A 14,171-nucleotide genomic window follows, 5' to 3' on the forward strand; every position below is an offset into this window, starting at 1 on the left:
TACATCGAGCATTGGCAAACTTTGTTTGCAATGACAAGGGTGTTCAGGGCACGTGAGTGACGTTCTACTCGGGATCCCTTGGTACCACAAGAACTACGCCGTGGTTGACTACCGGGCCGAGAAAGCGACTTTGATAAATGAAGGGCTTGGAGATTGTACTTGATGAACTTCAGTTTTCTTACTCATTCTTTTGGGAGAACTGAACGATGGATAAAAGTTGAATATGTTTTGACCTAAAGAAAAGAACGCCAAGATTTTTTTTCTCCACGCTCATGCCGATTGCTTTTGAGAGGGCCTGAAGATCATACCATTGATCTGATATCTGGAAGCACGCCACCGAATCGGCCACCTTATCGTGTGAGCCGAGTACAGAATGAAAATATTATGAACTCAGTGAAAGACCTCTTGGAAAAGGGTCTTGTCCAGCCTAGTACTTAACCGTATTGCTCTCCAGTGTTGTTGGTTTTGAAGAAAGACGGATCTTGGAGAATGTGCATCGATTATAGCACTCTCAACGAAATCACCATCAAGAACAGATTTCCGATTCCTAGGATCGATGATATACTCGACAGGTTACAGGGATCCTCGTGCTTTAGCAGGATTGACTTGAAGAGTGGATATCATCAGATCAGGATAGCGCCAGGAGATGTCTACAAGACAGCTTTTCGGACGACTTTTGGGTTATTTGAGTTTTTGGTGATGCCTTTTGGCTTAACCAATGCTCCTGCGACATTTAACCGGATGATGGATAGGATTTTTCGAGAGTACAGGCTATTTGTTGGCACTTTCTTTGACGACATCATTGTTTTCTCCAAGAATGAGGCAGAACACAGAGATCATCTGCTTCAAGTCTTTCAGGCATTACGAGATCACACAATAGTGATTAATGCTACGAAAAGTGAATTTTTCCTACCAGAGATACATTTTTTGGGACACATTGTGTCAACAGCAGGAGTGCAAATGGATCCGGCCAAGATAGAGACTATCCGTGATTGGCCCAATTTGAGGAATGTCCATGAAGCTAGAAGCTTCTTGGGACTGTGTTCGTACTACAGGCGGTTCATACGAAAGTTTGCAGAGGTTGCTTCCCCTTTGCATATCTTGACACAGAAAGGAGTACCTTTTTCGTGGGGACCCCCAGAGGTGACTGCCTTTCATACGTTGAAAGAGAAATTGACTACGGGACCTATTTTGACTTTGCCGGACTTGCAGAAGTCATTTGAAGTATATTGTGATGCTTGTGGTCGTAGTCTGGGTGCGGTCTTGATGCAAGAAGGCCATGTCATAGCTTACGAGAGCCGTTTGTTCTCTAGGCCGCAGATGACAGCACAGATCTATGGGAAAGAGCTTTTGGCGGTTATCCACGCTCTTACTCAGTGGCGGCATTACCTACTCGGAGCCGATTTTACTGTCTTTACAGACCATCAGAGTTTGCGCTACTTCTTGTCACAGAAGCAGCTTTCGGAAAAGCAGATGCGGTGGGTGAACATCTTGTCACATTTCCACTTCCAGATTGTCCATGTGCAGGGACAGAAGAATGTGGTGGCAGATGCTTTGTCTCGAAAACCGTTGGTTCTGGCTATTTACGCGATACATCATAGGAGCTTCGAGGATATGGTCGATTAGTGTGCCACAGATACAGATTTTGCAGATATTTTCACACGGATACGGGATGGGGAGACAGTAGCTGGATATTCCCTTCGGGAAGGCTACTTGATGAAAAAGACTATGTTATGCGTTACACAGCCGTTGAGGGAAAAGGTTATGACTGATTGCCACTGTCCACCTTTTACGGGTCACCGCGGCATTGCTACCACCATGAAAGGGGGAGAGAGAGATTTCTTTTGGCGGAGACTGAAGAAGGATGTGGAAGAGTTTGTGCGCAGTTGCTTGGTATGCCAGAAGGTCAAGTTTGACAGACATAAGGCACAGGGATTGTTACAGCCTTTACCCATACCCACCCGCCCCTGGGAAAATATTGAAATGGATTTCATTTTTTTTTATCTCCCGAGAATACAGAATGATCATGACGATTTTCCGATTACATGGCACGCCTGAGACGATTGTCTGCGACAGAGACCCCAGATTTATGAGTTTGTTTTGGAAGGCAATTTGGGAGAACATTGGCACGCGGTTGCAGTTCTCGTCATCGTTCCACTTGCAGACTGACGGGCAATCTGAGATTGCCAATTCAGTGATTTTAGATTTATTGAAGTCTTGTATCTCGCATCAGAAGACTCAATGGGAAAAGAACTTACCTTTGGTGGAATTTGCCTACAATAACACAATACACTCTTCGACGGGGAAGACGCCATGTGAGATTGTTGAAACTGCTGCGAAGGTTCCATCCTTCCTGAGCACGAAAGATTAGAAATTTGAAGCGGATGAATATTCGCGAGATTTGGATACGGCTTTTGCCAAGGTTCGCGAGACTTTACAGAAGTCTCAAGAACAACAGAAAAAGGCAGCGGATCGCCATTGTCGCGACTTGAAACTGAAGGAGGATGATTGGGTGCTCTTACTTTTGAGAAGGCACGCCTAAGAAAGAAACAGGGAAAGGAGAGGCTTTTTCCAAAGCTTAGTATGTGATACTACGGACCTTTCCAGATTACTGACAAGATAAATGATGTCTCCTTCCGATTGAAACTACCAGATACTTGGAGGATTCACAATGCATGGCATGTGAGTCTCTTGAACCCTATTAAGGGTGATGTGCCTGATGATGGGGAGCCTGATGAGCAACCCAAAGTGGAAGAAAACGAGGAGATCCTTGTTCCTGAACAGATTTTGGCACATAATGATACGAAGAAAGGTAAAGTCTGAAGGCGGTTCTTGGTTAAGTTCAAGAACTTTCCTGCATTTGATGCGAAGTAGATGGAGGAGGAGGACCTAGCAGATACTCCTCGGATTGTGAAACTTTACCTCGATGTTTTGGTTTAGCATAGTCTACTCCAAACGGAACCCAGAAACTCAGCTTGGCCGAAGATCTGGTGCAGTGGGATGCACAAGAGGGGAGTTACTCCGCTCCTTTGTCAACAGATGCCTCGATTTTGATACTAAAGTCACTGATGTCTCTTTGAGCTTCAGGGATACTGAGAGCTGACAGTATTCTGCTGGATGACTTTATGAAATGGAATTCCTGATTATGATACTGATTTGTTCTTGACTTCTTGTGAGTGCAGGAACTGATAGCCGAAATGACTGCAGCATTTTGGTCTGATTGGTCTCGAATAGACATGGTTGCAATAGGGGTTAGTCAATCGGACATCGATGAGGTCCCGATTGGACCTAGATGTGATTGCTAGCTACATTGCCGATAAATCATGGTCTAAGTTCCGAATGAATGTTGAATGTCATGTGATGTCCTGTGATGTCTGGTGATGTCCTGTGATGTCGTGTGATGTGACTGTCGATTTTGTACATGTGCTAGATGTGCGTTCCTAGTACGTAGGTACTAACAGTCAGTGTCTGCTAAGACGGTTTATGGCTTTTGTCGGTTTTGCAGGCGTAATCGCGGTCGATTACAATGCTTTCAAGAGGGGGGTATGTCACAAAGTGATGACGTGGCGGACAACAGAAACCCTAATTTCTGCCAGAAACCCTAAAATTCCTGCAAACCCTAATTTTTGCCAAAAACCCTAAATTCCGGAAATCGCGGAGGTGGATTTTTTTAATTTTATTTTTTTGGAAAATGATGAGCGACGCGAATTTTGCTTTTGCTTTTTTTTTATAAAAAAAGAGAAAAGACTCTCTAAGAGAGAGAGAGAACTGATGCTTTTGATTTTAAAAGCTTTTGGGGCTCTGCTTTTGGGCATCCCTTGTAACCTTTAAATTAGTGGTGAAGGCCTCACTTCTCAGAGCATCTGGACGCAGAGTCTGAGAGTGAAACCCTAACCGCTCTCTTGTACTTTGATGATTGATTAATATAAAAAGAAATACCGAAAGGGGCGCCAGTCTTTGGGGCCAATATCTCTAGGCACGGAACTCCGCCGGGCCAGTGCGAATCTATTGTGATCTGTGAATTGTTTTGAAGTGGTTATTTGGTGCTGTCGCGGTTGATTCTTGACTTGGAGTGTCCAAGTTTGTTACAGCTGTCGCGGCTGATTCTTGACTTGGAGTGTCCAAGTCTGTTACAGTGATATCAGAGCACGACCAATTTCTCTTCTACGGGAAATCTGATCCCCGAATTTTTTTCCGCGGCACCTATGGCTTCAAGCAATGATGAGTCGACCCTCCCTCTGCATCTGGAGATGCGGGCAGGGATCACAACGAAGATTCCGACACGGAGTATGGCCCGCCTAGGCCTACTCCAGCGGAGCAGCAGGAGATGGAGCGTCGGAAATTGATTGATGATGCAACAAAGATGATGCTCAATTTTGCCAAGGACCCGAAGATGGCAAAATATATGAACCAGACCTCTTTGGAAGAGGAACAGATGGAGTGGCAGGGAACCACAACCACTCCCGAAACCTGCTCTCAAGAAACCTTTTGGCTCCAAGAAATATACGGGGAAGGAACTGGAGAACGTGGTTGATGCACGGATTGCTCAGCTTCTCGACGTGCAAAAGAAAGGCAAAAAGCACGGCAAAAAGCAAAAGAAAGGCACTAACTTCCCGGGATATTTGGGTCGTCGGTTGACATTTGACAAGGCAAAGAAATTGAAGAAGCGCGTCAAGTTTGAAGGTCTACCCAGTTCTTTTTCTTCTTCTTCTGACAGTTCTTCTAGCTCTTCAGATTCGAGTGAAGAAGACAGGAAAAGCAAAAAGCGAAGCAAGAAACAACGCTTCGGAAAGGCCAAGAAAAAGGCAAGGAAGTCTAAGTCTCGCCCAGTGAGTGACACTTCTACAAAGGACTCGTCTATGGACAGTTCAGACTCTGACAATGGAAACTTTTATGCGAACAAGAAGAATTTTTACAAAGCCAACCAATATGACTTTCTCGAAGATAAAAGCAAGAAAGTCCGAGAGTTTAAGGAAGGTGGCCAAGCACATAGTTTGATACTTTTTCGGGATACTCCGATGCTTCGAAGGCTTTGTCTTTTATACAGCAGTTTGACATCGCTTTCGCGGGAGGACGCTACTCAGAGCACTCCAAGATTCGGAGAGCTGCCTCTTATTTTAAGGGGAATACTCGTACTTGGTGGTCCACGCTTCTCTTAAGCAAGACTGTGCCGGTTACATGGCTGAAATTCAAGAGGCTTTTTATTTCTTCTTGGTTGACTCAAGAGTTTGAGGGAGATATACAAGCTGCTTGGAACCATCTCCGGATGACCAAGAGCGATACAGTGAATTCTTACTGTAAAAGATTCTGGAGCTCTTTTCTACCCGCCTCTTCATCCAAGAAGATCTCATTCAGAGAACAGATTGAGCGGTTTACCTTGGGTCTACCTACAGAGATCCGAGACCACTGCTTGGAACAGAAGTCAGCTTCTATTCAAGAGTTGATGAGTCATGCGAAGCGGGGCTTTGCAATTCACTCTGGCAGTCTGACCTACCCCACAGATGAGGTCACGACACAACGAACCGGACAGACTTCTGGGAATGAAAGTAGAAAAAGAAAGAGCAACCAAGAGAAAAAGGATGCACGACCCAGACTTACTCCTCAGGATCGGACTCGCTTCATCAGGGAGGGGAAGTGCTTTGGATGCGGGGAAACTGGACATATCTCCGCGAAGTGTCCTAAAAAGGCACAGAAAGAACAGAATGACAAGGACGACGAAAGGCCTGAGAGTTCGAGAGTAGCTGAGGACCGTGTACGAAAAGGCAAGATGAAAACAGGACTGGTTCTAGATTGTGTAGGTACCGATCCCGACACCATGGATGAGAGTACAGAACTTTGCCGAGCTTGGGGCAAAGTGAAAGATCAAGAGGCCCTGATTTTCTTTGATGGAGGAGCCAAGGCCAACTTCATTTCACCGGAATTGGCGGCGCGGCTCGAGATTACTCCCGATCGGATGGGACCACTTGCAGAGGCAGTTCTAGCGGCACCCGGCAGGGACGTAGCCATTACACCTGTCATTGGCAAACTTCGGTTGCATTGTCAGGGGTATTTGGGGCATGAGGACTTCTTCATAATGCCTTTGGAGGGTTGTGATGTTCTCTTAGGGATTCCCTGGTACCACAAGAACAACGCCGTGGTCGATTATCGGGCGAGAAAAGCGACTTTGACTACAGACAAGGGCAGAACAATTGTACTTGATATTAAACTGAAGGGCGAGTCTATCCCTATTGTATCGGCTTCGGCCATTTCAAAATTAATGAAATCCAGTCTGTTTGTTTACCCGATCTTTGTGAAAGAGTTGAGTGATAATGTTAGGACAAATATGTCTAAACTTGATAAAGAACGCCAAGATTTTCTACACTCTCATGCCGATCGCTTCTCAGAAGGCCTGCTTGGAGAGTTACCACCTGCTCGTCCTGAAGATCATACCATTGATCTGATAGTTGGTAGTACACCACCGAACCGGCCACCCTACCATGTGAGCCGAGCACAGAATGAAGAGATTATGAACCAAGTGAAAGACCTCTTGGAAAAGGGTCTTGTCCAGCCTAGTACTTCATCGTATTGCTCTCCAGTGTTGTTGGTTTTGAAGAAAGACGGATCTTGGAGAATGTGCATTGATTATAGAGCTCTCAACAAAATCACCATCAAGAACAGATTTCCGATTCCTAGGATCGATGATATACTCGACAGGTTACAGGGATCCTCGTGCTTTAGCACGATTGACTTGAAGAGTGGATATCATCAGATTAGGATCGCGCTAGGAGACGTCTACAAGACAACTTTTCGGACGACTTTTGGGTTATTTGAGTTTTTGGTGATGCCTTTTGGCTTAACCAATGCTCCTGCGACATTTAACCGGATGATGGATAGGGTTTTTCGAGAGTACAGGATATTTGTTGGCACTTTCTTTGACGACATCACTGTTTTCTCCAAGAATGAGGCAGAACACAGAGATCATCTGCTTTAGGTCTTTCAGGCATTACGAGATCACAAATTAGTGATTAATGCAAAGAAAAGTGATTTTTTCCTACCAGAGACACACTTTTTGGGACACATTGTGTCAGCACAGCAGGAGTGCAAATGGATCCGGCCAAGATAGAGACTATCCGTGATTGGCCCGACTTGAGGAATGTTCATGAAGTTAGAAGCTTCTTGGGACTGTGTTCGTACTACAGGCGGTTCATACGAAAGTTTGCAGAGGTTGCTTCCCCTTTGTATACCTTGACTCAAAAAGGAGTACCTTTCTCGTGGGGACCCACAGCGGTGACTGCCTTTCAGACATTGAAAGAGAAATTGACTACGAGACCTATTTTGACTTTGCCGGACTTGCAGAAGTCATTTGAAGTATATTGTGATGCTTGTGGTCATAGTCTGGGTGCGGTCTTGATGCAAGAAGGCCATGTCATAGCTTACGAGAGTCGTTTGTTCTCTAGGCCGGAGATGACAGCACAGATTTAGGAGAGAGCTTTTGGCGGTTATCCATGCTCTTACTCAGTGGCGGCATTACCTACTCGGAGCGGATTTTACTGTCTTCACAGACCATCAGAGTTTGCGCTACTTCTTGTCACAGAAGCAGCTTTCGGAAAAGCAGATGCGGTGGGTGAACATCTTGTCACAGTTCCACTTCCAGATTGTCCATGTGCAGGGAAAGAAGAATGTGGTGGCAGATGCTTTGTCTCGGAAACCGTTGGTTCTGGCTATTTCCGCGATACATCATAGGAGCTTCGAGGATATGGTCGATCAGTATGCCACAGATACAGATTTTGTAGATATTTTCACACGGATACGGGATGGGGAGACAGTAGCTGGATATTCCCTTCGGGAAGGCTACTTGATGAAAAAGACTATGTTGTGCGTTACACAGCCGTTGAGGGAAAAGGTTATGACTGAATGCCATTGTCCACCTTTTACGGGTCACCGCGGCATTGCTACCACCATGAAAGGGGTAGAGAGATACTTCTTTTGGCAGAGACTCAAGAAGGATGTGGAGGAGTTTGTGCGTAGTTGCTTGGTATGCTAGAAGGTCAAGTTTGACAGGCATAAGACACAGGGATTGTTACAGCCTTTACCCATACCCACCCGCCCCTGGGAAAGTATAGCGATAGATTTCATTTTTGATCTCGCGAGAACACAGAGTGGTCACGATGGTATCTGGACTGTTATTGACAGGTTTATCAAACAGGCTCATTTCATTCCAGTGAAGAAAACAGTCAAGCCGGATCACTTAGCGAGACTGTTTGTGGCCCAGATATTCAGATTACATGGCATGCCTGAGACGATTGTCTCCGACAGAGACCCCAGATGTACGAGTTTGTTTTGGAAGGCAATTTGGGAGAACATTGGCACGCGGTTGCAATTCTCATCATCGTTCCACCCGTAGACTGACGGGCAATCTGAGATTACCAATTCAGTGGTTCAAGATTTATTGAAGTCTTATATCTCAGATCAGAAGACTCAATGGGAAAGATATTTACCTTTGGTGGAATTTGCCTACAATAACACGATACACTCTTCGACGGGGAGGGCGCCATTTGAGATTGTTGAAGGTGCTGCAAAGGTTCCACCCTTCCTAAGCACGAAAGATAAGATCTTTGAAGCGGATGAATATACTCGAGATCTGGATACGGCTTTCGCCAAGGTTCGCGAGACTTTGCAGAAGTCTCAAGAACGACAGAAGAAGGTAGCGGATCGCCATCGGCGCGACATGAAATTGAAGGAGGATGATTGGGTGCTCTTACGTTTTGAGAAGGCATGCCTACGAAAGAAAAAGGGAAAGGAGAGGCTTTTTCCAAAGCTTAGTATGCGATACTATGGCCCTTTCCAGATTACTGAAAAGATAAATGATGTCTCCTTCCGATTGAAACTCCCAGATACTTGGAGGATTCACAATGCTTTCCATGTGAGTCTCTTGAAACCTTTTAAAGGTGATGTGCCTGATGAGCAACTCGAAGTGGACGAAAACGAGGAGATCTATGTTCCTGAACAGATTTTGGCACATAAGGATACGAAGAATAAGGGTAAAGTCCGAAGGTGGTTCTTGGTTAAGTTCAAGAATTATCCTGCACTTGATGCAAAGTGGATGGAGGAGGAGGACCTAGCAGATACTCCTCAGATTGTGAAACTTTACCTCGATGCTTTTGGTTTAGCATAGTCTACTCCAAATGGAACCCAGAATTCAGCTTGGCCGGAGATCTGGTGCAGTGGGATGCACAAGAGGGGAGTCACTCCACTCCTTTGTCAACAGATGCCTTGATTTAGATACTAGAGTCACTGATGTCTCTTTGAGCTTGAGGGAGCTTCAGGGATACTGAGAGCTGACAGTATTCTGCTGGATGACTTTATGAAATGGAATTCCTGATAATGATACTGATTTGTTCTTGACTCCTTGTGAGTGCAGGAGCTGACAAACGAAATGAGTGCAGCATTTTGGTCTGATTGATCTCGAATAGACATGGTTGCAATAGGGGTTAGTCAATCGGACATCGATGAGGTCCCGATTGGACCTAGATGTGATTGCTAGCTACATTGCCGATAAATCATGGTCTAAGATCCGAATGAATGTTGAATGTCATGTGATGTCCTTTGATGTCGTGTGATGTGACTGTCGATTTGGTACATGTGCTAGATATGTGTTCCTAGTACGTAGGTACTAACAGTCAGTGTCTGCTAAGACGGTTTATGGCTTTTGTCGGTTTTGCAGGTGTAATCGTGGTCGATTACAATGCTTTCAAGAGGAGGGTATGTCACAAAGTGATGACGTGGCAGAAGCTGAAACCCTAATTTGAGGCTGAAACCCTAAAATCCCTACAAACCCTAAAAATTGCCAAAAACCCTAATTTCTGTTGAAACCCTAATTTTTGACAGAAAACCCTCATTCTGCCAGGGTGCCACATGGCAGTAGGAGCAGCTGTACGGATTTCCGGATTTTGCGCCGCAAAACGCGTTGACAGCTTTTGGCTTGCTTTTTGGGCTCCACGCCAAGAGAAGAGAGAGAACTTGCTTTTTTTTGTTAAAAAAAGGTATTCTCTCAGAAAGAGAGAGAGAGAGAGAGAGAGAGAGAGAGAGAGAGAGAGAGAGAGAGAGAGAGAGAGAGAGAACTGATGCCTTTCAATTTTAAAAGCTTTTGGGGCTCTGCTTTTGGGCATTCCTTGTACCTTTAAATATGTGGAGAGGGCTTCACTTCTCAGAGCATCTGGACGCAGAGTCTGAGAGTGAAACCCTAGCCACACTCTTGTACTTTGATCTAATTAATATAAAAAGAAATACCGAAAGGGGCGCCTGTCTTTGGGGCCAATATCTCTAGGCACGGAACTCCGTCGGGCCAGTGCAAATCTATTGTGATCTGTGAATTGTTTTGAAGTCGTTATTTGGTGCTGTCGCGGTTGATTCTTGACTTGGAGTGTCCAAGTCTGTTACATCCTCCATAACCATACTGATAGAAAAATGACCTGGTCCATGCTTACAGATAACCTTGCATCTTATTTCAACAACACTCTTCTCCATAAGAGGGATGACCATAAGCCCGAGTAATGCCGCAATTAAGGTTAAGCTCCATAATGATTGCAGAACAAAAAGCATTAATCAGCAACAGGATGACCGCGAGGTGAATGCTTGAAAGCCACAAGGAAATACAGAAAACTTGCTCTCCCCCTTTGTGTCGCTCTCCTTCTTCTGTGAACAAGGAAACAACGCCAGAGGGCCGCTTCATTTTTAAATTATAGGGGCCGCTTGATTTTTAAATTAAAGAAGGTCTGCCTCCTCAAGCTGAAGAGAAGAGGTTACACATTGTGAAAGTACCTGGGGGAGAGGGTGATGAAAAGCAGCAAGGGAGTTTTTCTGGCCATGTGTGGCAGGGGCGAGGGGTGGGTAGGGGGGTGAGAGCTGTGGGCAGGGACGAGGTGGCACTAGGTAGGGGCGAGGGCTGATGAGAGGGGACTGGGGGTTGAGTAGGGGCGAGGGAGAGAGAGGGTAGGGGCGAGAGGTGAGGAGCTGGGTAGGGGCGAGGGCTGATGAGAGGGGACTAGGGGTTGGGTAGGGGCGAGGGAGAGAGAGGGTAGGGGCGTGAGGTGAGGGGTGGAATTGGGTAGGGGCGAGGGAGAGAGAGGGTAGGGGCGAGAGGTGAGGGGTGGGATTGGGTAGGGGCGAGAGAGATAGGGTAGGGGCGAGGGGTGAGAGGGTGGGTAGGGGCGAGGTTGAGTGGTAGGGGGTGGGTAGGGGTGCGGGGTGAGGGGGTGGGTAGGGGCGAGGGTGGGGGGCTGGTTAGGGGCGAGTGGAAGGGAGGGGTGGTTAGGGTCAAGGGGAAGGGAGGGAGTGGGTAGGGGCGAGGGCAAGGGACTAGGTGGTGTGAGGGGCGATGGCAAGGGACTTAGGGGCAAGGGTGAGTGGGCATGGGGACTAGGGGCAAGGGGAAAAAATGTAGGGGGCGAGGGGGTGGCAAATAGCAATTATTCATCACCCATGCAAAGTATGGCCAGTAGAGTCCGTGTTCCGTTGTAGACGAATTCCATGGTCCACTAATTGAAAGTTGAGAGGCTGCAGAGCACGGTAGTTGATGGAGAGCAAGATGAGGTACCATGAGCAAGACAACTATCAAGAGTAGGGAATTCATCAAGCAGGCCGGGCTCTGTGAAGGGAGTTCGCTAGACCCAGAGGAGAGCTTCGTTCTGGTCGTAGAAGCAGACACCACTGAGGCTGATGTTTGAATGGGGGTGAACTCTTGTAGTGGTGATTTCTTCCCGCTTCTATGATTCTTCATAGGCCTACCAAATTCAAAGGTGTCCACAAAGGATACCTTCCGGCAAAGAGTGAATAGAGACTCCATAACAAGGCATAGATTTGGTAGCATCCAACCACTCCAATAGATCCTCATCTGACCCTTCAGGTGTAGTAGGCTGTTCTTGTTCAGGGTTGGTTTCCATTGACAAAGAAACTTGCTGCACCACGGGATCCATACCTCCCTCTAAGAGAATGGGTTGCATCGGGGAGCCAAAAGTATGTATCCACATTGCATCGTTTCCCCAATCATGAAGTGCTTTAGTGTGTCGCAGCCATGGTCTTCCAATGAGCAAAGGAAATCCGCCCTCAACCTGGGGAAGATGAACCACAACAAAATCCAAGGTAAAAGTAAAGTCTTGTACCTACAGAGGCACATTGTCCACTATGCCCACTGGGTAGACTGTCCTCTGGTCGGCCAATGTAACTGTGAAGGGAGCAGGCCGAGTAGGCTGTAGACTTAGAGCTAACATAGTGAACTCGGGCATCAGGTTGATGCCAGATCCACCATCCACTATCACTCCTGAGAATTGCCGACCCAAAACGGACACTGTCAGGCGAGGGCTTCTATAATCAGTGAGTGGAGCAGCGGGATTGGATATCATATAGGATTTTGATGGTCGCACTGGGAGGTGCCCGCCAGTAGGACCCGCTACAGGATAAATTGACTGAATAACAACAAGGGTGTCACTTCTAAAACTCGCATCTAGCCGCAACATGTCATAGAGGGACACTTGTTGGCAAGTGTTCTTCAAGACTGTCTCTGCTTTAAGCTTTTCTTGTTCTACCAGTGGTTTCTCTAGTACCTTGATCTTTTGTAGATTTGAAACTGCTTCCAAAAAAGCTTCATCAATATCGGAGAGCAAAGATTTGGATTCCTTCATGGCACTGGGGGATGGCTTGTTAACACCTGCAGGCAAGGTATCCACTGGTGTGAGAATGTGTGGGGGAGTTGAACTTGCTGGAATGCTAAGACCGAGAGCGGCTCTCTAGGCCCGGGTGAGGACGCCCGATGGCTCCTCTGCCAACTGCGGCGACTTATTTTGAGGGGTCACCACGTAGGTAGCAGGGGGCGGCTGAGAAACAATGCTAACTGCTATCAAATTGAGCTTGGGAAAGGCAAATCATTCTGGCTTTGACTCAGGTTCGAAGCCGTGGATGCAGGAACTTTAGGGAAATCCTTACTGTAGTGATCCTTTGTTTCAGGGCAATGATGGCAGGGAGAGGACCCTTCTGGCAGGGGGCATTTGCTTTGGTAATGCCCATATTCCCCGCATCTGTAGCACAAAATGGACTGATTCAATGGGCGAGTCGAAGGGCGAGGTGGTCCTTGCTCCTGGTGCATGGAGTTGGAGGTGGAAGCATAGAAGCTTTGAGGTGATGAGGGAGCATGGGTATGATAAAAGCTATGAGAGGGAAAAGTGCTCTGCATACCTTGCATAGGAGGGGCTACCAATAAAGGTGGCATGTGGTGTGGATGGCCACAGGGAGAAACCATATTGGATGCCGGAGCTGCCCCTTGTTGAAGAGTATGTCCAAGGCTTTGCTGTATTTGTCGCAATCCCTTGAGGTAGTAGCAATCTTTGTCCTCATGACCAGACTTTTCACAGAAGTGGCAGTAAACCCGAAGGGGACAGTCCTGTGGAGGGTGTCCTGGGAGCGGCATGAGCTGCACCATACCATAGCCTTAGTCTCCTGCTGAGACCTAAGCTCTTCTAGCTCTCTCTTTATTTGATCCAAAGCGTCGTGATGTAGGGGCTTCTCCTGTCTGAGGGAGATTGACTTCTCCTCTTAAAGAGCTCTCTGTAACTTTAGGGCTTCCAGTTCCCTGCGTAAAGAAGTTATCGGATCAGAAGGACTTTCCGAAAACACTGAGGTGGTCTCTACCTGAGGGGAGTTGGTGAACAGCTTTCTAGCTCCCTCTATCCTAGTAGCCGCTGCGATGGACTCCTCCAGAGTGTCGTCGGGTCGAACTCTCTCTCGGAGTTTTTGCTGAGAAGTTTTGGGAAGCGCCTTCTCTACCCACTTCTTAATCATAAATTCACCGGGTTACTGGGGAAGCTTGGAAACCAGAGACTTGGTTTTAGTCATAAGTTCTTCAAAAGGCTCCTCTGGCTGGAGCACCGTGTTGGCCAATCCAACACCTTCTCCTGGTAGTCACCTGGCCTGAAAGCTACACATAATTGTTGTCTTAAGGCTGCCCAAGTTGCAAAATGGTTCTCTACAAGCTGGCTGTACCATTTGTCTGCTAAGCCATCCAAGGTGGATGGAAAGAGTACCAAATAAGCATCTTCCCTATTAAGACCACGACCCCTTCAGAGAGATACGAACCTCCTTGCATGGTCGTCAGCATCTTCTGAAGAGAGTCCTTTGAATGTAGGGAACTTGATGTTTAC

At 46.8% G+C, this 14,171-nt stretch overlaps 1 protein-coding gene across 3 annotated transcripts in view; it reads left to right on the forward strand.

Annotated features, from left to right (window-relative positions):
• The window catches only part of LOC147461895 (pentatricopeptide repeat-containing protein At3g12770-like), a 141,801-nt gene that overhangs the window by 23,963 nt on the left and 103,667 nt on the right, over window positions 1-14,171 (forward strand). The gene's annotated exons all lie outside the window — the stretch shown is intronic.

Source organism: Adiantum capillus-veneris, chromosome 3 (assembly GCF_014529385.1).
Source record: "Adiantum capillus-veneris isolate H3 chromosome 3, ASM1452938v2, whole genome shotgun sequence".
In the NCBI taxonomy this organism is placed as follows: domain Eukaryota; kingdom Viridiplantae; phylum Streptophyta; class Polypodiopsida; order Polypodiales; family Pteridaceae; genus Adiantum; species Adiantum capillus-veneris.